Source organism: Carcharodon carcharias, chromosome 12 (genome assembly GCF_017639515.1).
Source record: "Carcharodon carcharias isolate sCarCar2 chromosome 12, sCarCar2.pri, whole genome shotgun sequence".
Taxonomy (NCBI): Eukaryota; Metazoa; Chordata; class Chondrichthyes; order Lamniformes; family Lamnidae; genus Carcharodon; species Carcharodon carcharias.
The window spans coordinates 140,405,351-140,432,212 of NC_054478.1; the positions used below are offsets into that span (position 1 = coordinate 140,405,351).

At 45.0% G+C, this 26,862-nt stretch overlaps 1 long non-coding RNA gene across 1 annotated transcript; it reads right to left on the reverse strand.

Moving 5' to 3' along the window:
* Positions 1-821: 821 nt before the first annotated feature.
* LOC121284784 lies at positions 822-26,328 on the reverse strand. The gene is made up of 3 exons (XR_005944543.1): positions 26,247-26,328; positions 11,682-11,772; positions 822-961 (listed from the first exon to the last, which is right to left on the reverse strand). It is a non-coding gene; the product is annotated as an uncharacterized LOC121284784 (long non-coding RNA).
* Between the last annotated feature and the right edge of the window lie 534 nt (positions 26,329-26,862).

The window sequence follows — 26,862 nt, forward strand, 5'->3', positions numbered from 1 at the left end:
TACAACCCCCCAATATCATTGTATCGGTCCAATTCTGCCTCCTCATGCACCTCAGATTTCCCTTGCCCCCACCGTTGTTGGCCATACTATTGACCGTCAAGTATTGGGAAAACCAAGGGCAGGATTTTGCCCTCATCAGACGGGCTCGGCAGGGGCAAGCGGGAGTGTTCCGGAAGCTGACTGCCGCCCGCAATCGGGCTACGATTTCACGCTGGCGGGAAGATTAAGCGGTGCCCGTGTGGGGGTAGGAGGGCGAACGGGGAACTTCACTCATGTGCTCAGGTGCACGCGGGGGAATGGTCCTCTGGAGACTTTTGCAAATTAACAATGAAGACTTTTAAAATGTTCTAAAACATGTCCCCACTTGTGACTCTGCCACATGAGCAGGGACATGTTAGAAACTAGTTTGAAAATGTTTTATTTTTTTTAATGACTGATGGAACCCTCATCCCGCCCGTGGACGAGGTTTTGCAAAATAAATCCGAAGGCCGCTTTGGCCTTTTCGCCCGGCCTCCCCCCCACTCCCCCAACCGTAAGGTTGGACGGGCAGCGAGAAATCATACTCAGTTCTTGCTTTATTGGCCTTAATGGGAGTTTTAATTGTTGGCGGGCGCACTACCAACTCCCATGCCCGCCCGCTGACCAAAATATCGTGCCAGTGCGCGATGACATCGGGGATGCTTGCCCGACGCCGTCGCGCGTCATTTTACACTCATTCAGGCCGGGCATGCGCCTTCCCAATGAGCGAAAGATTCTGGCCCATGTCTTCACAAATTGGGTTTTTCTTTCAAAGATTGGAAAGCAATGCATTATTTGGACACTTGATTTTTATTTTACAGAAAAGTCATAAGTTCACCTTTGGCCGGGGAGCAACAATGCCTTTGCCAAGAAATCATCTGAGCAGCATCGTACTTGAGGGGGGAGAGCTGTTTGTTTGTTTGTACGTTTTGAACTGCAGTTACTTTAAAGAAAACAGAAAAAAAGGCAAAGGCTGGTGAATTATTGGAAACCACATGACAGAGGCAAGCTTTAAGCTTTTGAATGTGTTGTTTTGATCTCGGTTCTCCCTTGGGGAATAAGCTGAGAAGGAAGTCTACCCTAACTGACTCTCTCTCCCTGCCTGTAATTCTGTGTGTAGTTATCAACCTGTAGCCAGAGAATCCTCATTAGAGTGTAACTTGTCTGCATTTGGAAACCTGCAAAGCTGTGTTATAAAGAATTGATCCATCTCTATATATTCCTCCATGCCAACGCCCCATTGGTGAGAACCTCCAGACATTTACTGGGACCAGCGACCCATCTTCTCATGAGGGAGCTCCAGATCAACTGCATCAAATTCTGTGAACTTTATCCTTTTCTGATAATTTTTTTTCTAACTGCCCATCCCTGCAGAGACTACTTTTGTGCCCTTTGTTTGTCTGTGTGTGTGTGTCTGTCTGTCTGTGTTAACTGAGAAATTTTTAAGAAGACATAGATAATTATTCTTCCAGATTACAATGGTGTGTTAATCAGTTCTTGCAACTTGTTAAAAAGAGACTTGTTTTCTAATAAATCAATCATTCTGAGTTGAAATGAGCCTGGTTAAAGTCTCTTTTATTCTGGGTCTAACTGTGATGAAGGTAAATAATTGACCATTTTGGTGAGTGAATTAAACTTTACACTAGTGGTGTGACGTGCAGAGTAGTGGGGCTAGTCAATCTGCACAATCCTCCCATCCAATTATAACACTAGATCCGAAGGTCTGGAATTGCCCCCCTGAACCCTTTCACCTCTCTATCCCTCTCTCTCTCTATCCCCCTCCTCTTTCCATCTCTCTCTCCTACAGTATAACAGTGACCACAATTCAAAAGCACTCTATTTTCCTGTAAAGTTGTTTGGGATGTCCTGGGGTGGTGGAAGGTGCTACAAAAATGTAGCCCTTTCTTTTTCTTTCTGTCCTACTTCAAGACACTGTGGTAAACCTACCACTTTGACAAAGCATTGGGTCACCAGCTCAAATATTCTCTCATCTGGTCAGTGATAAAATTTTGTCTTATATTGCAATGCATTGCTCCAGGGATGACTCACTGCATGAACGGCGCTATACCAATGCAAGTTGTTGTTTGTGTGAAGGAAGTTTTGTTGTCTGCAGTTTTCTGTCAAGGGCAGGTGCACAGAAGCATCTTGCGTGGCCCTAGGCAATGAAGGGGTTAAAAGCTGGTCACGTAGCTCTACAGGTCGATGATGAGAATAATCCCTGCAGGCACTTGCTCTTTTGCTCAGTCGACAGACGTTTCAGTTCAGTGAGTATTAGACCTGAGCCAGCAGAAAGAAATTGCTGATCCTGCCAGTCAGCTGAGCTGCTTTGTTTCATATGGGGCTAGATTTACCCACGGGTTTTGGCTCCCTGAAAATGGGAGAGAATGGGGCTTCCCGAGCCTATGCTTACTGGCAGAGGGACTGTCGGTGCCATCTTGCCAACCTCACCTAACTAGCCGGCAGCTCTGAAGCCTCGGTAGCCCCACTCTTTCCCTCCTTCCCTCTTTCCCCCACGTCCCCCTCCCCCTATCCCCACCCCACTTTCCCCCTCCCCATCTCCTCTTTCTGCCTCCCTGCTTTCCGCCCTCCCCTTGTTCCCCCTCCCCTCTTTCCCCTCCCCCTTTCCCCCTCCTGTCCCCCTTTCCTCCTCCACCTCCCCTTCCCTCTTTCCCCTCCACTGCCGTCTTCTCCCCTCCTCCCCTCTCCTCCTCCCCTCTTTCCCCTACACCATCCCCTCTCCCCTCCCCTCTTCCCCTGTCCTCTTTCCCCCTCTCCTCCCCACTTACCCCTCCTCTCTTTCTCCCCCATCCCATCCCCTCTCTCCCATCCGCTCCCCTCCTCTTCCCCTCCCTTTCCCCTCCCCTCTTCCTTCCTCCCCTCTTCCTTCCTCCCCCTCTTCTCTCCTCGCCTCCCCTCTTTGCCGCACTCCCTCCCCCTCACCCCTCCTTCCCCCGTCCCCCTCCCTTCCTTCCCTCCTTCGCCCCTCCCCTCTTTCTCCCCCCTCCCCCTGGAGACCTCTGTTCACAGGGCTGGCTGGAAACTGGAGGTGACATTTTCCAGCTGCCCCTGGCACAGATTTGGAGCTGGTGCGGGAGCGGTGTGGACTGTAGCAATGAGGCAAGTGTTGGGGGAGTTGAGGACGGGGTGGTGGGGGGGGTGGTGGTGGGTGGCTGTGATGTTGTCGAGAGGTCTAGCGGGAGTGGTGGGCTTTTCGAGAGAGCTCGTCGAGTCTTGAGGCCTGGTGACTGGTGGGAGGGGTGGTAGCGAGTTTGGAGGCTGGAGGGAGGGAGTTGATTCTGGAGGGGAGACTTTAGACCCTGATGTTGTTGGTGGGAGGGGGAAGGGGGTGGGAGAGTTTAGGCCCTGAAACCTGGGGCAGGGCAGTTGTTATTATAAATATTATACAATATTGTTGGTGGTGGGGGAGGGAGGTAGAGGGTGGAAAGTATAGACCCTGAGATTAAAATGAACTAAGGAACACTGGGATCAGGTGGTGCTCTCAAGCATGTACTGTATTGTGGAATGATTTTTTTGGACAAAATGAAAAACTGAATAAATTCAGATATTATTTCAGTAATCAATTTCCTTGTATTTTTCAATGCAGATTGCTGAGTGCCTTCAATGGCTATGAGCACACTGGATAGTTTTGAGCGCGCGGATCTTAAATTAATTCCAAATCAGAGCTCTTGATATCAAGTTGTAACTGTGGGCATTGAGTACACTTGAAAGCAAAAATGATGTTCAGATGTTCGGGTGGGGTTGCCAACCCTCCAGGATTGGCCCGGAGTATCCAGGATTTGAAGGTCAATCTCCGGGACACTACTGTGTGCAACCCTGGGAGAAATATCATCGGGGCATTAAAAAAGATGGCTTTTTTTTTGTAAATTGCTTTGAAGATCTCTCTTTACCAGATATAAAAATATTGAAAATGGGAAAACAAGGCTGTTTGGCTGGCAGTCAAGCGTCACCCAATTGGGTACAGGGTAAATAGTGAGAAACTGTTCCCACTCAAGGGAACATCAAGAACTAGAGGGCACAGGTTCAAAATAATTGGCAAAAGGTGTAAAAGTGATGTGAGGAAAAATGTTTTCACCCAGAGGGTGGTTGGAATCTGGAACAAACTTCCTGAAAGGGTGATGGAGGCAGGTTCGATCGAGGTATTGAAAAGGGAATTGGATTGCTATCTGAAAAGAGAGAATGTACAAGGTTACAGGGATAAGGCAGGGGAGTGAGACTGGGAGGAATGCTCTTTTAGAGAGCCAGTGCAGGCTTGATGGGCAGGTTGGACTCCTTCTGCACTGTAAAGATTCTGTGATTCTGAGTCCTACTAGTTTAACTTGTTCTTGCATGTTTGCACTCAAAATATATTTTTCCCACTAAGTTACTGGAGGTGTGAGCTAACAGTGGTGTGTGGAGGGCAATAGGACATCTGGAAGCTTTATGAACTACAGGACCGGCAGTGAACCTTGTTAACCAGTGAGGCTTAACAACTGCAAAAAAACACAGAGGAATGACAGAGAAGGATACCGAGTGATTTCGAGTCAAATCAGGTTCAGAAAGAGAAATAGAGAGGGAATGAAAGATTGCATTAATAGAGAGGGGAAAAGGATAAAGAACGAAAATGAAGGAGGCATTTTTAAAAATTTGGCAATTTTTAAAACCTCCAACAATGATTCACAACCCGAAGGAATGAGACCTCATACTTTTCGTTGTTCACTTTTAGTGGCAGTCATTCAAGGGCACTCACACTGTTAGTTACTGGAATTACATTTCTGAGGCAGTTTTAATGGTAAATTAATACGCAAATGCAGGGACTTCATGGAACTTGTGACATGTTGCTTTTTGAAAAGCTTACACCATGAATTGCTGAGTGCTTTGCACATTAATGACGTCGTGCATCGTTCAAATGCCCTCGTTTTCTGAGCAAGCTCTGGGCCATTGCTTCTGTTTTGCGTCGCCCTAATCCCAAGGACCTGGCTGAGCTGAGGCTCAGCTAGAAAGAGTGAAAGTGGGAGAAATTCAAATCGTGTTTTCTGGAGGCCTGACTGGAATGTGCTTTACATATGACATTAGCGAGAAGTGCATGCAAAAATGGAGTGCGGGCGCCTCGTTTGATTGGGATTGGTGAGATTCCAGCGTTGTTTGTGCTGCTTATTGGCTGTTCACTGACAGAGGTGGAGCAAAAAAGATTGAGCATTGGCGACGCAGCCTGCACCTCTTACAGGGGCGGACCCCTTTGAGAGCCCTCATCTGAATTGGAGCTATTCATTGGGAAATGGCTGGAGTGGGAAAGGCCATCCCGACTTTCGGAAGCTACTCCAGAGGTAACAGTGGAGGTGGTGAGCCAGAGCCTGGGTGGGAGAAGAGGTCCCCTATTTGTCCGGCAGGGTGGGCAGAACAGGCATAAGTGAGGAGTATAGAGCCCAGGACCTGGCTGTAAGGGCAGACAAAAAAATTAATGATCCGGTCATGCAGAACTGCTAAGGTTGGAATTGCACTGAGACCTCACTCACGCTCTACTCAGCCCCACAAGTCTGTAGCCCCAGCACTCATTGGCCTGTGCTTCCTCACCTCCCACCACTATCCGACAAAGCACAGATGCACACTTTACTAATTGACTTTAGTTGCCACTGACAGACTCTGCATTTGCCGCTGTTCTCACCACCACTCCCCTCGCCTCCTGTGCCCTCCTTCACCCACCAGTATCACTGTTCTACACTGATCAGCCTGGAAAATTTGTATGGTCAGAGGCTGGACACCAGACTAGGTGCAAAGCTCACTTCTCCCACCTCTGACAGTGAAGAACCTCATGGGTGAGAATGTAAGACTTTATTTATTTTATTTATTCACGGGATGTGGGTGTCGCTGGCTAGGCCAGCATTTATTGCCCATCCCTAGTTGCCCCTTGAGAAGATGGTGGTGAGCTGCCTTCTTGAACCACTGCAGTCCCATGTGGTGTAGGTACACCCACAGTGCTGTAAGGGAGGGATTTTGACCCAGCGACAATGAGGGAACGGTGATATATTTCCAAGTCAGGATGTGAGTGACTTGGAGGGGGACTTCCAGGTGGTGGTGTTCCCATGTGTCTGCTGCCCTTGTCCTTCTAGATGGTAGTGGTCGTGGGTTTGGAAGGTGCTGTCTAAGGAGCCTTGGTAAGTTCCTGCAGTGCATCTTGTAGGTGGTACAAACTGCTGCTACTGTGCGTCGGTAATGGAGGGAGTGAATGTTAGTGGATGGGGTGCCAATCAAGTGGGCTGCTTTGTCCTGGATGATGTCAAGTTGCTTGAGTGTTGTGGGAGCTGGACTCATCCAGGCAAGTGGGGAGTATTCCATCACAATCCTGACTTGGGCCTTGTAGATGGTGGACAGGCTTTGGGGAGTCAGGAGGTGAGTTACTCGCTGCAGAATTCCCAGCCTCTGACCTGTTTCACTGGAGTCCAGAATGTTAAGGTGTCTTCAAGACTATGAAGGGTTATGATGCGGTTGAAGGTGATAGATTGGGCTACGGGGGTTGAATTATGAGGAAAGGCTGTATAGATTATGTTTGTATTCCCTTAAGTATAGAAGATTAAGGGGTGTTTTATTAAGGTGTTTAAGATGGTGAAATAAGATGACAGAGTTGATAGAAAGAAACTTTCCTCTGCGGCTGGGGGGAGTCCAGAACATGGGGGCACAGCTTAAAATTCGAGCTAGGCCATTCAGGGGTGATGTCAGGAAACTCTTCTTCACACAAAGGGTAGTGCAAACTAGAACTTAGTTTAATAGAGTTCTTTGAGGAAGTAACATCCAACATGGATAAAGGGGAACCTGTGGATGTGGAGCACTTGAATTTCCATATATTTTCTCACCTCTAAATCTTCTGAGGGGCAATTAAAAACAGCAAAACAGAGATTGATAGATTTTTGTTTGGTAAGGTTATTGAGGGCTGTGGAATTAAGCCAGGAAAATGAAGCTAAGATACAGATCAGCCACAATCTTAATGAACTGCAGGCGGGATACGCTTGAGGAGCTGCATGGCCTCCCCCTATTCTGATGTTCATATTGTTGAAAGGGAGATGTTGCGAGTTTTTGGTTGGTGTGTAGAGGGTTTAATCCTTCACCACCAGCCGTTCTTCAGGCAGAATAAAGAGGTGCTTCACACCCATGTGCCAGACCCCAGGAATGGGTTGTAAATTTTCACACGGGGAGCCTGTCTACCAGGATTCCCACCAATGTTTGGAAGGTGAGGGGGGATGGGCAGTGGTGTGTGTGGGGTTCCATAAAGGAGCCTGCGGCTTCTTAAAATGGGTGACAGATTGAGATGTGGAAAAAGGCTGCGGTGAATTGTCGAAATCCATTTCTCATTTGGCCCTTTCAGTGCGTTCAGTTGCACTGCCTCCCTTTGTGATGTTGGATGCCTTTCAGGTAGGCACTGCCACAGATAAGATTCCCATTGATATAAAACAGGTAACATCCTGTGATAACGATATGGGGCTGCCGGGCAGGACTAGCCCATTTTCACATCTGCATTTTGCAAGCTGAACTAAAGCAGAACATCTCATCACATTGCATGCTAGAAGTTGCTGAAACATAATCTTGTGATTATCAAAGCTCTGTAGAAGTAATCCTGACACTCCTGTAAAATCTAAGCCATTGTATACAGCTTATCAAAGCCTTGCTTTAAGCAAATAGTTCCTCGCGTTACAAATAGCTGTGGCAAAATCTCAAATGCCTCACCTGCCAACTGATCCATGGCATGAGTGGTGCCAGCTTGTTTGGCTGTTTTGAAGGTGCTGTGAACTCCGTTATGCATCAAGTTACTCACTGATTAAGTGGCACATGACCCTGAGCTCAGTTTGCCCCTCCGTGTTAACCATTTCCCAGTGATAGCACTTTCACCTCTCTGAGCCAGGCCATGAGGTCATGTCCCAGTCTTAGCCTCCAGCACGAAAACTAGGCTGACACTGAAGTGCAGTACCAGGGCGGGGGGATGGGAGGAGGGTTGGTGGGGTGGGGTGGTGCTGCACTGTCGATGAGACATTAGACCCATGCCTCTTTTGCTCATTCAGGTGGATGAATATGAACTGCTGCATGAGGGCTCAGTGAAAGATGCTCCTCGATCCGCCTGAGACTTATTGGCTTTTCGGTACAAAGAGTTGTCCCTGACTGAGTGTTGCAGACTGGCACATTCCAAAGCCTAGGACTATGTGCTGAGGGACGCACTAAAGCTTGGGGCAGCAGCCGCAAAACCTCAATGGGTAAGGCCACAGTTTAAGGCCCTCGCACTGTAGTACAATGAGGGGCTGGAACCTGTGTAAAATCCCCCCCCGGGCTGTATGTTTGACATGAAATGAATATTGTAAATATTGTAATTCCCACTACTCCCACAATCTCACCTCCCCACTACACCCACAATTAACCCACCCCCCATTATCATAATCTCCCCTCACTCAACGCATACAATCTCCCCTACTCCCTACATGCACAATCCCCCCTCCCCCCAACACCCACAATCTCCCCTACGCACACATTCCCCCCTCCCCCCGAGACCCACAATCTCCCCTCCCCCGGCACCCACAGTCTTCCTTCCCCACAATCTCCTCTTCGCCCTGCACCCAGAGCATCCCCTTTCCCCAGATATCCATAATCTTCCCTCCCCAGACACCCACAATCTCCCCTCCGACCTACACCCACAATCTCCCCTTCCCCTTAAACCCACAATCTCCCCTCCCCCTTAAACCCACAATCTCCCCTCCCCCTTAAACCCACAATCTCCCCTCACCTCGACACCACAAACTTCCCTCCCCCCAACTCCCACAATCTCCCCTCCATCCGACACCCACAATCTCCCCAACCCCCAATCTCCCCTCCTACCTGCACCTACACTCTCCACTCCAACAACACCCACAATCTAACCTCCCCACTACACTCACAATCTCCCCTTTCCCCGACACCCACAATCTCCCCCCGACACCCACAATCTCTCCAATCCCCGACACCCACAGTCTCCCCTCCTACCTGTACCCACACTCTCCACTCCAACAACACCCACAATCTCCCCTTTCCCCAGCACCCACAATATCCCTTCCCTCTTACACCCACATACTATCCTCTCATGACACCCACAATCTCCCCCCCCCAACCGCCGCATCCACAATCTCCTCTTTCCTGACACCCACAATCTCCCCTCCCCCGGCACCCACAGTCTTCTCTCTCCACAATCTCCTCTTCCCCCTGTACCCAGAGCTTCCCCTTTCCCCAGACACCCACAATCTCCCCTCCCCCAACAGCCACAATCTCCCCTCCCCTAACACCCACAATCTCCCCTTCCCCTTAAACCCACAATCTCCCCTTCCCCTTAATCCCACAATCTCCCCTCTGACCTACACCCATAATCTCCCCTCCCCTCGACACCACAAACTCCCCTCCCCCAAAACCCACAGTCTCCTCTCCCCTCGACACCACAAACTCCCCTCCCCCAAAACCCACAGTCTCATCTCCCCCAACACCCACAATCTCCCCTCCGACCTACACCCACAGTCTCCCCTCCCCCTTAAACCCACAATCTCCCCTCCGACCTACACCCACAATCTCCCCTCCTCCTTAAACCCACAATCTCCCCTCCCCCTTAAACCCACAATCTCCCCTCCCCCTTAAACCCACAATCTCCCCTCCCAGACACCCACAATCTCCCCTTCCCCTTAATCCCACAATCTCCTCTCCGACCTACACCCATAATCTCCCCTCCCCTCGACACCACAAACTCCCCTCCCCCAAAACCCAGTCTCCCCTCCCCTCGACACCACAAACTCCCCTCCCCCAAAACCCACAGTCTCCCTCCCCCAACGCCCACAATCTCCACGCCTCCCTACACCTGCAATCTCCTCTCCATTCGACAGGCACAATCTCCCCAACCCCCAACACCCACAATCTCCCCAAACCCCAACACCCACAGTCTCCACTCCAACGATACACACAATCTCCCGTCCCCCCTTATCCAAAATCTCCAGTCCCCCGACATCCACAATCTTCCCTTTCCCCGACACCCGCTATCTCTTCCCCCCCGCTACGCCCACAATCTCCCCTCCCCCAACATCCCACAATCTCCCCTCCCCCCTACACCCACAATCTCCCCTCCCTCGACACCTGCACAGTCTCCCCTCCCCCACCCTACACCCACAATCTCCCCTCCCCCCTACACCCCACAATCTCCCTTCCCTCGACACCTGCACAGTCTCCCCTCCCCCACCCTACACCCACAATCTCCCCTCCCCCCTACAGCCACGATACCCCCTCCCCCGGCACCCCACAATCTCCCCTCCCCCTACACCCACAATCTCCTCCAGTGCTATTTGCCTCTGTGCACTGTCCGCATCTCTAAGGCTATTCTACTTCTAGTTGTGCTTTCCTCAGCTCCACCATCAACGATTGCTCCTTCAGTTCACCTTTCCCATCCCCATTCATGAATCTCATTATGACCTTCATCTTTAACTGTTTGCTTTTGCCACCTTCTTATCCTTGTTTATTTATACTTTTATCCTTTCCCATTGCTTGATATTCGTTTGCTTTGTGCCCTCCTGAAAACGTGTGGAGAGCTCCCATTTCACATAATGAATGCTGTAAACGTGCAAACATGTTTTCCTGGCTGAAATCCCACCTTGTACCCCTTGTAAATTTCATTTTATTTCATTATCCGTACGGAAATTCATTCCTTGCCTGTTAAAAAAAATTACATATGGTCAGCACGACAGGAAATTGTGAGTGATTGAGATCACCAGCTAACCAAAAACATGTTGTATTGTCTAAAGAGGGCCTGTTTTTAAAAAAAAATACAAGAAAGGACAGTGACCAAAGATGGCTGCCACCAGTCACCTGGGGCAGAATATTCTGCTCGCCGGGCGGACGTGTGCCCAACCCGAGCGATGGCGTCAGGCAAGTGTACAGAAGTCACTGTGCCTCCCGCGCGATATTTTCGCCGGCGGGCGTGCGCGGGAGTTGGTAGCATGTTTGCCGACAATTAAGCGGCCTAACCCTAACCCTATTAAGGCCCTTAATGAACTAAACGATTCAAATTTTTTGCTGACTGTCCAACTGTTCGGTCGGCAGGAGGGTGAAGTGCCCAAGCAGCCTTTGCATTTTTGGTGAAGCCTCATCCACGGGCAGGATGAGGTTTCGGCCAGTGATTAAAAATAGAACCCTTTAACACTCATGTTAAACATGTCTCTGCTCATGTGACAGAGTAACGAAGGGACTTTTTCAATAATTTAAATATCTTTACATTTTATTTTAAGAAGCTTTTACTGCTCGCGCCCGTGTGAACTTCTGTGCTCACCCTCCTCCCGCCCCCACCGTGGCAGTGCTGAGCGCTGCAGTGCGCGTTTCACGCTGGCTGGCCGATTGCGGGCAATGGTCAGCTCCCTGGCCGCTCCCGGACCCGCCCGCCAATTCTCCCGACCACCGGAGAACCCCGGCCTCGGTGCCCGGCATTGTAAACTGATCACTTCCCCGGAAGGTTCCTACGTGGATTGTACTGCAGACCTGATCCGACATGGAATTTCACACCTTGGCGGGGAGGGGCTGTCGAGGTCCACTCACAAAGGGAATCTTGAAAAGAAGGCAATAAAAATGCAAAGTGTTGGACTTTAAACAACTGTGATTCTGTCAAGACAACGGGAACTACTAACCAGTCAGATACTCCAGACAGACACTCAAAACCCCCAGTGGAGAACAGAATGACGCCCTTCTCCTGTTGGTTCCTACCATCCTGAAAAATGTCTGAAATGAAAGACCAAAGTACATCTCAAGGACAAGCAAATTACTTAATCATATCAATTCTTTAAACTTTTAATTGGACTCTAACTTTTGTTACATCTGAGATGTGTGTGTATGTGTGTGTGGTTGTGTGTGTGTGGTTGTGTGTGTGTGTATGTGTGGGTGTGTGTTTGTGTGCATGAGTGTATGTGCGTGTTTGTGTGTGTATGTGTGTATATATGTATGTGTGTGTATATGTGTAAGTGTCTGTGTGTGTGTATGTGTGTATATATGTATGTGTGTGTGTATGTGTGGGTGTGTGTGTGTGTATGTGTGGGTGTGTATGTGTATGTGTGGGTGTATGTGTATGTGTGGGTGTGTGTGTATGTGTATGTGTGGGTGTGTGTGTGTATGTGTATGTGTGGGTGTTTGTGTGTATGTGTGGGTGTGTGTGTGTGTATGTGTGGGTGTGTGTGTGTGTATGTGTGGGTGTGTGTGTATGTGTATGTGTGTGTATGTGTACGTGTGTGTACGTGTGGGTGTGTGTGTGTATGTGTGTGTATGTATGGGTATGTGTGTGTGTGTGTATGTGTACGTGTGTGTATGTGTGGATGTGTGGGTATGTGCATGTGTGTATGTGTGTGTGGGTATGTGTGTGTGGGTATGTGTATGTATGTTTGTTGTGTGGCTGTGTGTGTATGGGTCTATGTGTGTGTATGTATGTGTGTGTGTATGGGTGTGTGAATTTTTGTGTGTGTATATGTCTGTGAGTGTGTGTATGTGTACGAGTGTGTGTGTGTGTATGTGTATGTGTGTGTATGAGTGTGTGTATGTCTGTGTATGTGTGTGTGTCTACGTGTATTTGTGTGTGTATGTGTGTGTAAGTGTATGTATGTATGTGTGTGTGGGTAATTGTATGTGTATGTGTATATGTATGTGTGTCTGTGTGTGTGTATGTGTAAGTGAGTGTGTGTGTATGTGTATGTTTGTGTAAGTGTATGTGTGTACATGTGTGTGTATATGTATGTGTCTGTGTGTGTGTGTGTGTGTAAGTGAGTGTGTGTATGTTTGTGTAAGTGTATGTGTATGTGTGTACATGTGTGTGGATGTGTGTGGATGTGTGTGTGTATATGTGTGTATGTGTGTGTGTATGTGTGTGTGTGTGCATGTATGTGTGAGTATGCGTATGTGTGTGTGCGTGTACGTGTTTGTGTGTATGTGTGTGTGCATGTGTGTGTTTGTGGGTGTGCATGTGTGTGTGTGTATGTGTGTGTGTGCGTGTATGTGCGTGTGTGTGTGTATGTGGGTGTGCATGTGTGCGTGTGTATGTGTATGTGTGGGTGTATGTGTATGTGTATGTGTGGGTGTGTGTGTGTATGTGTATGTGCGGGTGTGTGTGTGTATGTGTGGGTGTGTGTGTGTATGTATGGGTGTGTGTGTATGTGTGTGTACGTGTGGGTGTGTGTGTGTATGTGTGTGTATGTATGGGTATGTGTGTGTATGTGTACGTGTGTGTATGTGTGGATGTGTGGGTATGTGCATGTGTGTATGTGTGTGTGTATGTGTGTGTGGGTATGTGTATGTATGTTTGTTGTGTGGCTGTGTGTGTATGGGTCTATGTGTGTATATGTATGTGTGTGTGTATGGGTGTGTGAATGTTTGTGTGTGTATATGTCTGTGAGTGTGTGTATGTGTACGAGTGTGTGTGTGTGTATGTGTATGTGTGTGTATGAGTGTGTGTATGTCTGTGTATGTGTGTGTGTCTACGTGTATTTGTGTGTGTATGTGTGTGTAAGTGTATGTATGTATGTGTGTGTAATTGTATGTGTGTGTGTATATGTATGTGTGTCTGTGTGTGTGTATGTGTAAGTGAGTGTGTGTATGTGTATGTTTGTGTAAGTGTATATGTGTACATGTGTGTGTATATGTATGTGTGTCTGTGTGTATGTGTGTGTATGTGTAAGTGAGTGTGTGTATGTTTGTGTAAGTGTATGTGTGTGTATGTGTGTACATGTGTGTGGATGTGTGTGTGTATATGTGTGTGTGTGTGTGTACGTGTGTGTGTGTGTGCATGTATGTGAGTATGCGTGTGTGTGTGTGTACGTGTTTGTGTGTATGTGTGTGTGCATGTGTGTGTTTGTGGGTGTGCATGTGTGTGTGTGTATGTGTGTGTGTGCGTGTATGTGCATGTGTGTGTGTGTATGTGGGTGTGCATGTGTGCGTGTGTATGTGTGTGTGCGTGTATGTGCGTGTGTGTGTATGTGTGTGTGTATTTATGTGCTTGTGTGTATGTATGTGTATATGTGTATGTATGTTTGTCTGTGTATGTGTGTACGTGTGTTTGAATGTGTGTGCATGTGTGTGTGTATGTCGGTATGTGTATTTATGTGTTTGTGAGTGTGCTTGTGTGTATGTATGTGTATATGTGTATGTGTGTATATATGTATGTTTGTCTGTGTATGTGTGTACGTGTGTTTGAATGTGTGTGCATGTGTGTGTATGTATGCGTCCATGTGTGGGTGTGCCTGTGTGTGTGTGTGTGTATAAGTGTGTGTGTGTGTGTGTGTTTATGTATATGTGTGAGTGTATGTGCAAGCGTGTATGTGTGTATATGTGTGTATGTGTGTGTCTGTGTGTGTATGTGTGTGTGTGTATGTGTCTGTGTGTGTATGTGTGTGTGTACGTCTGTTTGAATGTGTGTGTGTATGTATGCGTCTATGTGTGGGTGTGGCTGTGTGTGTGTGTGTATGAGTAAGTGTGTGTGTGTGTGTATGTGTGCATGTGTGTGTGTGCATATATATGTGTATGTTTGTGGATGTGTGTGTCTGTACGTATGTTTGAATGTGTGTGCATGTATGCGTCTATGTGTGGGTGTGCCTGTGTGTGTGTGTGTGTGTGTGTGTATGAGTAAGTGTATGTGTGTGTGTGTGTGTGTGTGTGTGTGTTTATGTGTATGTGTATGTGTAAGCATGTATGTGTGTGTATGTGTGTTTGTGTGTAGGTGTGTGTGTGTGTATGTATGTGTTTGTGAGTGTGCTTGTGTGTATGTATATATGTGCGTGTGTGTGTATGTGCGTGTGTATGTGTGTATGTATGTGTTTGTGAGTGTGCTTGTGTGTATGTATTCATGTGTATTTGTGCATGTGTGTATATGAGTATGTTTGTCTGTGTATGTGAGTGTGTGCGTACGTGTGTTTCAAAGTGTGTGTATGTGTGTGTGTATGTATGCGTCTATGTGTGGGTGTGCCTGTGTGTGTGTGTGTGTGTGAGAGAGTAAGTCTATGTGTGTGTATGTGTGTTTATGTGTATGTGTGAGCGTATGTGTAAGCATGTATGTGTGTATGTGTGTAGGTGTGTGTGTATGTCTGTGTGTGTATGTGTACGTGTGTTTGAATGTGTGTGTGTGTGTGTGTGTATGCATCTATGTGTGGGTGCGCCTGTGTGTGCGTGTGTGCATGTATGTGTGTGTGTATGTGTGTGTGTGTTTGTGTGTGTGTATGTTTGTGTATGTATGCGTGTGTATGCATGTGTGTGTATTTGTGTGCATATATCTGTGTGTATGTTTGTGTTTGTATGTTTGTGTGTATGTGTGTGTTTTATGTGTGCACGTGTGTGTATGAGTATTTGTGTGTTTATGTGTGTGTATATCTGTGTGTGTATGTGTATGTGTGTGTATATGTGTGTGTATGTCGGTATGTGTGTGCATGTGTGCCTGTGTATGTCTGTGTGTGTATGTGTGTATGTCTGTGTGTGTGTATGTTTGTGTGCATGTGTGTGTACATCTGTCTGTGTGTGTATATATGTGTGTGTGTATGAGTGTAAGTGTATGCGTGTGTGTGTATATGTGTATTAGTGTATGTGTGTGTGTGTATATGTGTTTGTGTGTGAGCATGTGTATGTGTGTGTATGTCGGTATGTGTGTGCATGTGTGCCTGTGTATGTCTGTGTGTGTGTATGTTTGTGTGTGCATGCGTGTGTACGTCTGTCTGTTTGTGTGTGTGTATATATGTGTGTGTGTGTATGAGTGTAAGTGTATGTGTATATATGTGTTTGTCTGTGTGTATGCATGTGTATGTGTGTGTGTATGTGTATGTGTAGTTGTGTGCGTGTATGTGTGTGTATGTGTGTGTATGTGTGTGTGTGTGTATGTGTGTTTGTGTGTCTGTAAGCATGTATGTGTGTGTATGTATGTGTGTGTGTATGTGTGTGAGTATGCGTATGCGTGTGTATGTGAAAGTGTGTGTATGTGTTTGTGTGTGTGTGTATGTGTGTGTGTATGAGTGTGCATGTGCCTGTGTATGTCTGTGTGTGTGTGTATGTCTGTGTGTGTGTGTATATGTTTGTGTGTGCATGTGTGTGTACGTCTGTCTGTGTGTGTGTATATATGTGTGTGTGAGTGTAAGTGTATGTGTGTGTGTATATGTGTTTGTCTGTGTGTGTGCATGTTTATGTGTGTGTGTGTATGTGTATGTGTGTGCGTGTATGTATATGTGTTTGTGTGAGTGTGTCTGTAAGCATGTATGTGTGTGTATGTGTGTGAGTATGCGTATGCGTGTGTGTGTATGTGAAAGTGTGTGTATGTGTATATGTATGTGTGTGTGTGTATGTGCATGTGTGTATGTGTATGTGTGTGTATGTGAGTGTGTATGTGTGTCTGTGTGCGTATATGTGTGTGTTGATGTGTATGTGTGTGTATATGTGCTTATGTGTGAGTGTGTGTGTGTGTATGTGCATGTGTGTGTATATCTGTTTGTATGTGTGTGTTTGTATTTATGTGTGTGTATGTGTCTGTGTATGTTTGTGTGTGCATGTGTGTCGGTGTGTACGTGTATGTGTGTAAGTGTATGTGTGTGTATGTGTGTGTTTGTGTATGTGTGTGTGTGTATGCATGTGTGTATGTGTGTGTATGTGTGTGTATCTGTGTGTATGTTTGTGTTTGTATGTGTGTGTTTGTATGTGTGCGTTTGTATGTGTGTGTGTATGTGTGCGTGTATGTGTGCGTGTGTATGCATGTGTGTGTATCTGTGTATATATGTGTGTATGTTTGTGTTTGTATGTGTAAGTGTGTGTTTGTATGTGTGCGTGTGTGTATGAGTATTTGTGTGTGTATGTGTTTGTGTATGTGTGTGTATGTCTGTATGTGTGTGCATGTGTATGTCTGTGTGTATGTCTGTGTGTGTGTATGTTTGTGTGTGCATGTGTGTGTATGTCTGTCTGCTTGTGTGCGTGTGTATGAGTGTAAGTGTATGAGTGTAAGTGTATGTGTGTGTATGTGTATGCGTGTGTGTGTATATGTGTTTGTCTGTGTGTGCATGTGTATGTGTGTGTGTATGTGTGCGTGTACGTGTGTGTATTTGTGTGTGTGTGTGTGTATATGTTTGCATTTGCATGTGAGTGTATGTATGTAAGTGTATGTGTGCGTTTATGTGTATGTGTGTGTGTATGTCTGTATGTGTGCCTGTGTATGTGTGCATATGTGTGGGTCTGTGTATGTGTGTGTGCATGTGTGTATGTGTGTGTGTATGTTTGTATGTGTGTGTGTATGTGTTCGTGTGTATGCATGTGTGTATATCTGTTTGTATGTGTGTGTTTGTATTTGTGTATACGTGTCTGTGTATGTTTGTGTGTGCATGTGTGTCTGTGTGTGTGTATGTGTGTTTGTGTATGTGTGTATATGTTTGTGTATGTGTGCGTTTGTATGTGTGCGTGTGTATGTGTGCGTGTGTATGTGTGTGTGTGTATGTGTGCGTGTGTATGTGTGCGTGTGTATGCATGTGTGTGTATCTGTGTATATATCGGTGTGTATGTTTGTGTTTGTATGTGTGTATGTGTGTCTTTGTATGTGTGCGTGTGTGATGAGTATTTGTGTGTCTTTGTGTGCGTGTGTGTATCTGTGTGTGTGTGTGTATGTGTTTGTGTGTCTGTATGTGTGTGCATGTGTATGTCTGTGTGTGTATGTGTATGTCTGTGTGTATGTCTGTCTGCTTGTGTGTGTGTATATATGTGTGTGTGTGTATGAGTGTAAGTGTAGGTGTGTGTGTATGTGTGTGTATAAGTGTATGTGTATGCCTGTGTGTGTATATGTATTTGTCTGTGTATGCATGTGTATGTGCGTGTGTATGTGTATTTGTGCATGTACGCGTATGTGTATGTGTGTGTATGCGTGGGTGCGTATGTGTGTTTGTGTACGTGTGTGTATATGTTTGCATTTGCATGTGTGTGTGTGTGTGTGTATGTATATAAGTGTATGTGTGTGTTTGTGTATGTGTGTGTATATGTGTGTGTGTTTGTGTAAGTGTGTGTGTATATGTGTGTATGTGTGCGTGTGCATGCATGTGTGTGTATGTGTGTATATCTGTGTGTATGTTTGTGTTTGTATGTGTGTGTGTTTGTATGTGTGTGTGTACGTGTATATGCATGTGTGTGTATCTTTGTATATACCTGTGTGTGTGTGTGTGTTTGTATGTGTGTGTGTGTGTATGAGTATTTGTGTGTGTGTATCTGTGTGTGTATGTGTTTGTGTATGTGTGTGTGTATGTCTGTATGTGTGTGCATGTGTATGTTTGTGTGTGTATGTGTGTGTGTATGTCTGTGTGTGTGTATGTCTGTCTGCTTGTGTGTGTGTATATATGTGTGTGTGTGTATGAGTGTAAGTGTAGGTGTGTGTGTATGTGTATGTGTGTGTATAAGTGTATGTGTATGTGCGTGTGTATGTGTATTTGTGCATGTACGCGTATGTGTATGTGTGTGTATGTGTGGGTGTGTGTGTGTGTATATATGTTTGCGTTTGCATGTGAGTGTATGTATGTAAGTGTGTGTGTGTTTATGTGTATGTGTGTGTATATGTGTGTGTGTGTGTATGTCTGTATGTGTGCCTGTGTACGTGTGCGTATGTGTGGGTCTGCATATGTGTATGTGTGTGTGCATGTGTGTGTGTGTATGTTTGTATGTGTGTGTATTTGTGCGTGTGTATGCATGTGTGTGTATATCTGTTTGTATGTGTGTTTGTATTTGTGTATGTGTCTGTGTATGTTTGTGTGTGCATGTATGTCTATGTGTGTGTATATGTGTGTGTTTGTGTATGTGTGTATCTGTGTGTATGTTTGTGTATGTGTGTGTTTGTATGTGTGCGTTTGTATGTGTGCGTGTGTATGCATGTGTGTGTATCTGTGTATATATCGGTGTGTATGTTTGTGTTTGTATGTGTGTATGTGTGTCTTTGTATGTGTGCGTGTGTGATGAGTATTTGTGCGTCTTTGTGTGCGTGTGTGTATGTGTATGTGTGTGTATGTGTTTGTGTATGTCTGTGTGTATGTGTGTGTGTACGTCTGTATGTGTGTGTATGTTTGTGTGTGCATGTGTGTGTATGTCTGCTTGTGTGTGTGTATATATGTGTGTGTGTGTATGAGTGTAAGTGTAGGTGTGTGTGTATGTGTATGTATAAGTGTATGTGTATGCGTGTGTGTGTATATGTGTTTGTCTGTGTGTGCATGTGTATGTGTGTGTGTATGTGTACTTGTGCATGTACGCGTATGTGTGGGTGTGTATGTGTGTACGTGTGTATTTGTTTGCGTTTGCATGTGTGTGTATGTGTGTATGTATGTAAGTGTATGTGTGTGTTTATGTGTGTGTATATGTGTGTGTGTATGTTTGTGTTTGGATGTGTGTGTGTGTTTGTATGTGTGTGTGTACGTGTGCGTGTATATGCATGTGTGTGTATCTTTGTATATATCTGTGTGTATGTTTGTATGTGTGTGTATGTGTGTTTGTAAGTGTGCGTGTGTGTATGAGTATTTGTGTGTCTTTGTTTGTCTCTGTATCTGTGTATGTCTGTATGTGTGTGTATGTCTGTATGTGTGTGCATGTGTATGTCTGTGTGTGTATTTGTGTGTGTATGTTTGTGTGTGCATGTGTGTGTATGTCTGTCTGCTTGGGCGTGTGTATATATGTGTGTGTGTGTATGAGTGTAAGTGTATGTGTGTGTATTAGTGTATGTGTATGCGTGTGTGTGTATATGTGTTTGTGTGTGTGTGCATGTGTGTATGTTTGCGTTTGCATGCGTGTGTATGTGTGTATTTATGTAAGTGAATTGTGTGTTTGTGTATGTGTCTGTATATGTGTGTGTGTGTATGTATGTCTGTATGTGTGCCTGTGTATGTGTGCATATGTGTGGATCTGCGTATGTGTATGTGTGTGTGTGTGTGTGTGTCTATGTTTGTATGTGTGTGTGTATGTGTGCGTGTGTATGCATGTGTGTGTATGTGACTGTGTATATCTGTTTGTATGTGTGTGTTTGTATTTGTGTGTGTATGTGTCTGTGTATGCATGTGTCTATGTGTGTGTGTTTGTGTATGTGTATATGTGTGCGTGTGCATGCATGTGTGTGCATTTGTATGTATGTTTGTGTTTGTATGTGTGTGTATGTGTGTTTGTATGTGTGCGTTTGTATGTGTGCGTGTGTATGTATGCGTGTATGTGTGCGTGTGTATGCATGTGTGTGTATCTGTGTATATATCTGTGTGTGTTTGTATGTGTGCATGTGTGTATGAGTATTTGTGTGTCTTTGTGTGTGTATGTCTGTATGTGTGTGCATGTGTATGTCTGTGTGTGTATGTGTGTGTGTATGTCTGTGTGTGTGTATGTCTGTCTGCTTGTGTGTGTGTATATATGTGTGTGTGTGTATGAGTGTAAGTGTAGGTGTGTGTGTATGTGTATGTGTGTGTATAAGTGTATGTGTATGTGCGTGTGTATGTGTGTTTGTGCATGTACGCATATGTGTATGTGTGTGTATATATGTTTGCGTTTGCATGTGAGTGTATGTATGTAAGTGTATGTGTGTGTTTATGTGTATGTGTGTGTATGTGTGTGTGTGTGTATGTCTGTATGTGTGCCTGTGTATGTGTGCGTGTGTGTGGGTCTGCATATGTGTATGTGTGTGTGCATGTGTGTGTGTGTGTATGTGTGTGTGTATGTTTGTATGTGTGTGTGTATTTGTGTATGTGTCTGTGTATGTTTGTGTGTGCATGTATGTCTATGTGTGTGTATATGTGTGTGTTTGCGTATGTGTGTATCTGTGTGTATGTTTGTGTATGTGTGTGTTTGTATGTGTGTGTTTGTATGTGTGCGTTTGTATGCGTGCGTGTGTATGCATGTGTGTGTATCTGTGTATATATCAGTGTGTATGTTTGTGTTTGTATGTGTGTCTTTGTATGTGTGCGTGTGTGATGAGTATTTGTGCGTCTTTGTGTGCGTGTCTGTATGTGTATGTGTGTGTATGTGTATGTCTGTGTGTGTATGTGTGTGTGTATGTCTGTATGTGTGTGTATGTTTGTGTGTGCATGTGTGTATGTCTGTCTGCTTGTGTGTGTGTGTATATATGTGTGTGTGTATGAGTGTAAGTGTAGGTGTGTGTGTATGTGTATGTATAAGTGTATGTGTATGCGTGTGTGTGTATATGTGTTTGTCTGTGTGTGCATGTGTATGTGTGTGTGTATGTGTACTTGTGCATGTACGCGTATGTGTGGGTGTGTATGTGTGTTTGTGTACGTGTGTATTTGTTTGCGTTTGCATGTGTGTATGTATGTAAGTGTATGTGTGTGTTTATGTGTGTGTATATGTGTGTGTGTATGTTTGTGTTTGGATGTGTGTGTGCGTGTTTGTATGTGTGTGTGTACGTGTGCGTGTATATGCATGTGTGTGTATCTTTGTATATATCTGTGTGTATGTTTGTATGTGTGTGTTTGTAAGTGTGCGTGTGTGTATGAGTATTTGTGTGTCTTTGTTTGTCTGTGTATCTGTGTATGTCTGTATGTGTGTGTATGTCTGTATGTGTGTGCATGTGTATGTCTGTGTGTGTATTTGTGTATGTTTGTGTGTGTATTTGTGTGTGTATGTCTGTCTGCTTGGGCGTGTGTATATATGTGTGTGTGTATGAGTGTAAGTGTATGTGTGTGTATTAGTGTATGTGTATGCGTGTGTGTGTATATGTGTTTGTGTGTGTGTGCATGTGTGTATGTTTGCGTTTGCATGCGTGTGTATGTGTGTATTTATGTAAGTGAATTGTGTTTGTGTATGTGTGTGTATATGTGTGTATATGTCTGTATGTGTGCCTGTGTATGTGTGCATATGTGTGGATCTGCGTATGTGTATGTGTGTGTGTATGTTTGTATGTGTGTGTGTATGTGTGCGTGTGTATGCATGTGTGTGTATGTGACTGTGTATATCTGTTTGTATGTGTGTGTTTGTATTTGTGTGTGTATGTGTCTGTGTATGCATGTGTGTCTGTGTGTGTTTATGTATGTGTATATGTGTGTATGTGTGCGTGTGCATGCATGTGTGTGCATTTGTATGTATGTTTGTGTTTGTATGTGTGTGTATGTGTGTTTGTATGTGTGCGTTTGTATGTGTGCGTGTGTATGTATGCGTGTGTATGTGTGCGTGTGTATGTGTGCGTGTGTATGCATGTGTGTGTATCTGTGTATATATCTGTGTATGTTTGTATGTGTGTGTTTGTATGTGTGCATGTGTGTATGAGTATTTGTGTGTCTTTGTGTGTGTATGTCTGTATGTGTGTGCATGTGTATGTCTGTGTGTGTATGTGTGTGTGTCTGTGTGTGTGTATGTCTGTCTGCTTGTGTGTGTGTATATATGTGTGTGTGTGTATGAGTGTAAGTGTAGGTGTGTGTGTATGTGTATGTGTGTGTATAAGTGTATGTGTATGTGCGTGTGTATGTGTGTTTGTGCATGTACGCATATGTGTATGTGTGGGTGTGTGTGTGTGTATATATGTTTGCGTTTGCATGTGAGTGTATGTATGTAAGTGTATGTGTGTGTTTATGTGTATGTGTGTGTATATGTGTGTGTGTGTATGTCTGTATGTGTGCCTGTGTATGTGTGGGTCTGCATATGTGTATGTGTGTGTGCATGTGTGAGTGTGTGTATGTTTGTATGTGTGTGTGTGTGTGTATGTGTGCGTGTGTATGCATGTGTGTGTGTGTGTATATCTGTTTGTATGTGTGTTTGTATTTGTGTATGTGTCTGTGTATGTTTGTGTGTGCATGTATGTCTATGTGTGTGTATATGTGTGTGTTTGTGTATGTGTGTATCTGTGTGTATGTTTGTGTATGTGTGTGTTTGTATGTGTGCGTTTGTATGCGTGCGTGTGTATGCATGTGTGTGTATCTGTGTATATATCGGTGTGTATGTTTGTGTTTGTATGTGTGTATGTGTGTCTTTGTATGTGTGCGTGTGTAATGAGTATTTGTGTGTCTTTGTGTGCGTGTGTGTACGTGTATGTGTTTGTGTATGTGTGTGTGTATGTCTGTATATGTTTGTGTGTGCATGTGTGTGTATGTCTGTCTGCTTGTGTGTGTGTATATATGTGTGTGTGTGTATGAGTGTAAGTGTAGGTGTGTGTGTATGTGTATGTATAAGTGTATGTGTATGCGTGTGTGTGTATATGTGTTTGTCTGTGTGTGCATGTGTATGTGTGTGTGTATGTGTACTTGTGCATGTACGCGTATGTGTGGGTGTGTATGTGTGTTTGTGTACGTGTGTATTTGTTTGCGTTTGCATGTGTGTTTATGTGTGTATGTATGTAAGTGTATGTGTGTGTGTATGTGTGTGTGTATGTTTGTGTTTGGATGTGTGGGTGTGTGTTTGTATGTGTGTGTACGTGTGCGTGTATATGCATGTGTGTGTATCTTTGTATATATCTGTGTGTATGTTTGTATGTGTGTGTTTGCAAGTGTGCGTGTGTGTATGAGTATTTGTGTGTCTTTGTTTGTCTGTGTATCTGTGTATGTCTGTATGTGTGTGTATGTCTGTATGTGTGTGCATGTGTATGTCTCTGTGTGTATTTGTGTGTATATGTTTGTGTGTGCATGTGTGTGTATGTCTGTCTGCTTGGGCGTGTGTATATATGTGTGTGTGTGTGTATGAGTGTAAGTGTATGTGTGTGTATTAGTGTATGTGTATGCGTGTGTGTGTGTATATGTGTTTGTGTGTGTGTGCATGTGTGTATGTTTGCGTTTGCATGCGTGTGTATGTGTGTATTTATGTAAGTGAATGTGTGTGTTTATGTGTATGTGTGTGTATATGTGTGTGTGTGTGTGTATGTCTGTATGTATGTGTGCCTGTGTATGTGTGCATATGTGTGGATCTGCGTATGTGTATGTGTGTGTGCATGTGTGTGTATGTGTGTGTCTATGTTTGTATGTGTGTGTGTATGTGTGTGTGTGTATGCATGTGTGTATGTGACTGTGTATATCTGTTTGTATGTGTGTCTTTGTATTTGTGCGTGTATGTGTCTGTGTATGCATGTGTGTCTATGTGTGTGTGTTTGTATATGTGTATATGTGTGTATGTGTGCGTGTGCATGCATGTGTGTGCATTTGTGTGTATGTTTGTGTTTGTATGTGTATGTGTGTGTTTGTATGTGTGCGTGTGTATGTGTGCGTGTGTATGTGTGCGTGTGTATGCATGTGTGTGTATCTGTGTATATATCTGTGTATGTTTGTATGTGTGTGTTTGTATGTGTGCATGTGTGTATGAGTATTTGTGTGTCTTTGTGTGTGTGTGTGTATGTCTGTATGTGTGTGCATGTGTATGTCTGTGTGTGTATGTGTGTGTGTATGTCTGTGTGTGTATGTTTGTGTGTGTGTATGTTTGTGTGTGTGTATGTTTGTGTGTGCATGTGTGTGTATGTGTCTGCTTGTGTGTGTATATATGTGTGTGTGTGAGTGTAAGTGTATGTGTGTGTGTATGTGTGTATTAGTGTATGTGTATGCGTGTGTGTGTATGTGTTTGTGTGTGCATGTGTATGTGTGTGTGTATGTGTATTTGTGCGTGTACGCGTATGTGTGTGCATGTGTGCGTATGTCTGTCTGCTTGTGTGTGTGTGTATATATGTGTGTGTATGAGTGTAAGTGTGTGTGTGTATTAGTGTATGTGTATGCGTGTGTGTGTATATGTGTTTGTCTGTGTGTGCATGTGTATGTGTGTGTTTGTGTATTTGTGCGTATACGCGTACGTGCATGTGTGTGTATGTGTGGGTGTGTATGTGTGTTTGTGTATGTGTGTGTATGTGTATTTTATGTGCATGTGTGTCAGTGTGTGTGAGTGTACGTGTATGTGTGTGTATTTGTGGATGTATGTGTATGTATATGTGAGTATTTGTGTGTGTCTGTGTGTGTGTCTGTGTGTCTATGTGTATGTGTGTGTGTGTATATGTGTATGTGTGTGTGTATGCGCATGTGTATTTTATGTGTATGTGTGTCTGTGTGTATACACGTGTGTATGTGTATGCGTGTAGGTATGTGTGTGTGTATATGTGTGTGTGTGTATGTGTGTGCATGTGTATGCATGCGGGTGTATGTGTGTGTGTATATCTGTGTGTATGTGTTTTAATATTTGTGTGTGTGTGTACATGTGTGTGTGCATGTACGTGTCTGTGTGTGTGTGTGTGTGTACGTGTGTGTTTGTATGTGTGTGTGTATGAGTAATTGGGTGTTTATGTGTGTTGTGAATGTGTGTGTAAGTGTGTGTATGTGTGTGTTTCTGTAGATGTGTGTGTGTATCTGTGTATGTGTCTGTGTATCTGTATGTTTGTCTGTGTATGTGTGTGTATGTGTCTGTGTGTGTTTGTGTATGTATGTGTGTGTATGTGTTTGTGTATGTGTGGTTGTGCGTGTTTGTGTATGTGTATTTGTGTGTGCATGTGAACGTGTGTGCGTGTGTATGTGTGTATATGTGCGTGTATGTGTGTGTAAATGTGTATGTGTGTGTGTATGTGTGCGTGTGTTTGTTTTTGTGTTTATATGTGTGTGTGTATGTATATGTCTGTGTGTGTCCGTGTGTATGTGTGTGTGTGTTTGTATGTGTGTGTATGTATGTGTCTGTGTGTGTGTGTGTACATGCGTGTTTATGTGTGTGTGTGTGTCAGTGTATGTGTGTATATGTGTGTATGTGTATATGTGTGTGCATGTGTGTGTGTATGTGTGTGTATGTTTTTGTGTGTGTGTGTGTGTGTGCGCGCATCTGTATGTGTGTATGTGTATGCCAGAGGGCACTGGTGAGAAGTGACTGAAGCATTCTGGGAGAAGTCATCATAGCCACTGCTACTCAGGAGGGAACCGAGAAGGACTCTTGTACTCAACAGGAGAAAGGGCATCTAACAGAGGGCGCTGGTGAGAAATGACTGAAGCATTCCGGGAGAAGTCACCGCAGCCACTGCGACTCAGGAGGGAATTGAGGAGGACCCACTGTCAAAGAACGGAACAGCCCCAAACATTACTTTGCTGTAGTGTTTCCATCCCTCCCTCCTCTTCAAACCAAACAAAAAAGAGAGGAAGAGGCAGTGCCTTCAGGAGTGCACCAGACTTGCGAGGGGCGCTCCTCTGAAAGAGGATTTTAAAGAAAAAGCAGTTGATTGGTGAGTAAATCCTGGGAGCAGACTTGAAAGGAGGAGCACTGGAGCGGTGAGTATAAATCTAGCTTACCTTGCGGCCTTGTATCTAGGGAGCTGACTCAGAGGGAGGAGCACCAGAGCAGTGACTTCGGGGCACAGAGTAACTGAAGCCAAAACTGAAAAAGTGACATCACAGGAAAGTTGTGACCTGATTGGTTGGTAGGAAATCTGCTCCAAATTTGAAAAAAAAAAACACCGCAAAGCTAATTAATTAATTATCTAAGTATAGATGGCTGGGCATGTGATGTGCTGTAGTTGTATGATGTGGGTGCTGGCAGATCCCATTGTGAGCCACATCTGTAGCAAGTGTTGGTTGCAGGAGGAACTCCGGCTCAGAATTGATGAGCTGGAGTCCGAGCTCCAGACGCTGCGGCACATCTGGGAGGAGGAGAGTTACCTGGATGCTTTGTATCAGGAGGCAGTCACACCCGGTAGATTAAGTACCTCAAGTTCGGTCAGTGGTCAGGGTCAGCAGGGTGTGACTGCAAGTGAGGCAGGTGGGGAGATCCTGTGTTCAGGAACAGAGGAGCATCAGCTCTTGACCTTGTCCAACAGGTATGAGGTACTTGCTCCCTGTGTGGATGAGGAACAGGGCTGTAGGGAGGATGAGCCAGCTGACCATGGCACAGGAGGCCATTCAAGAGGGA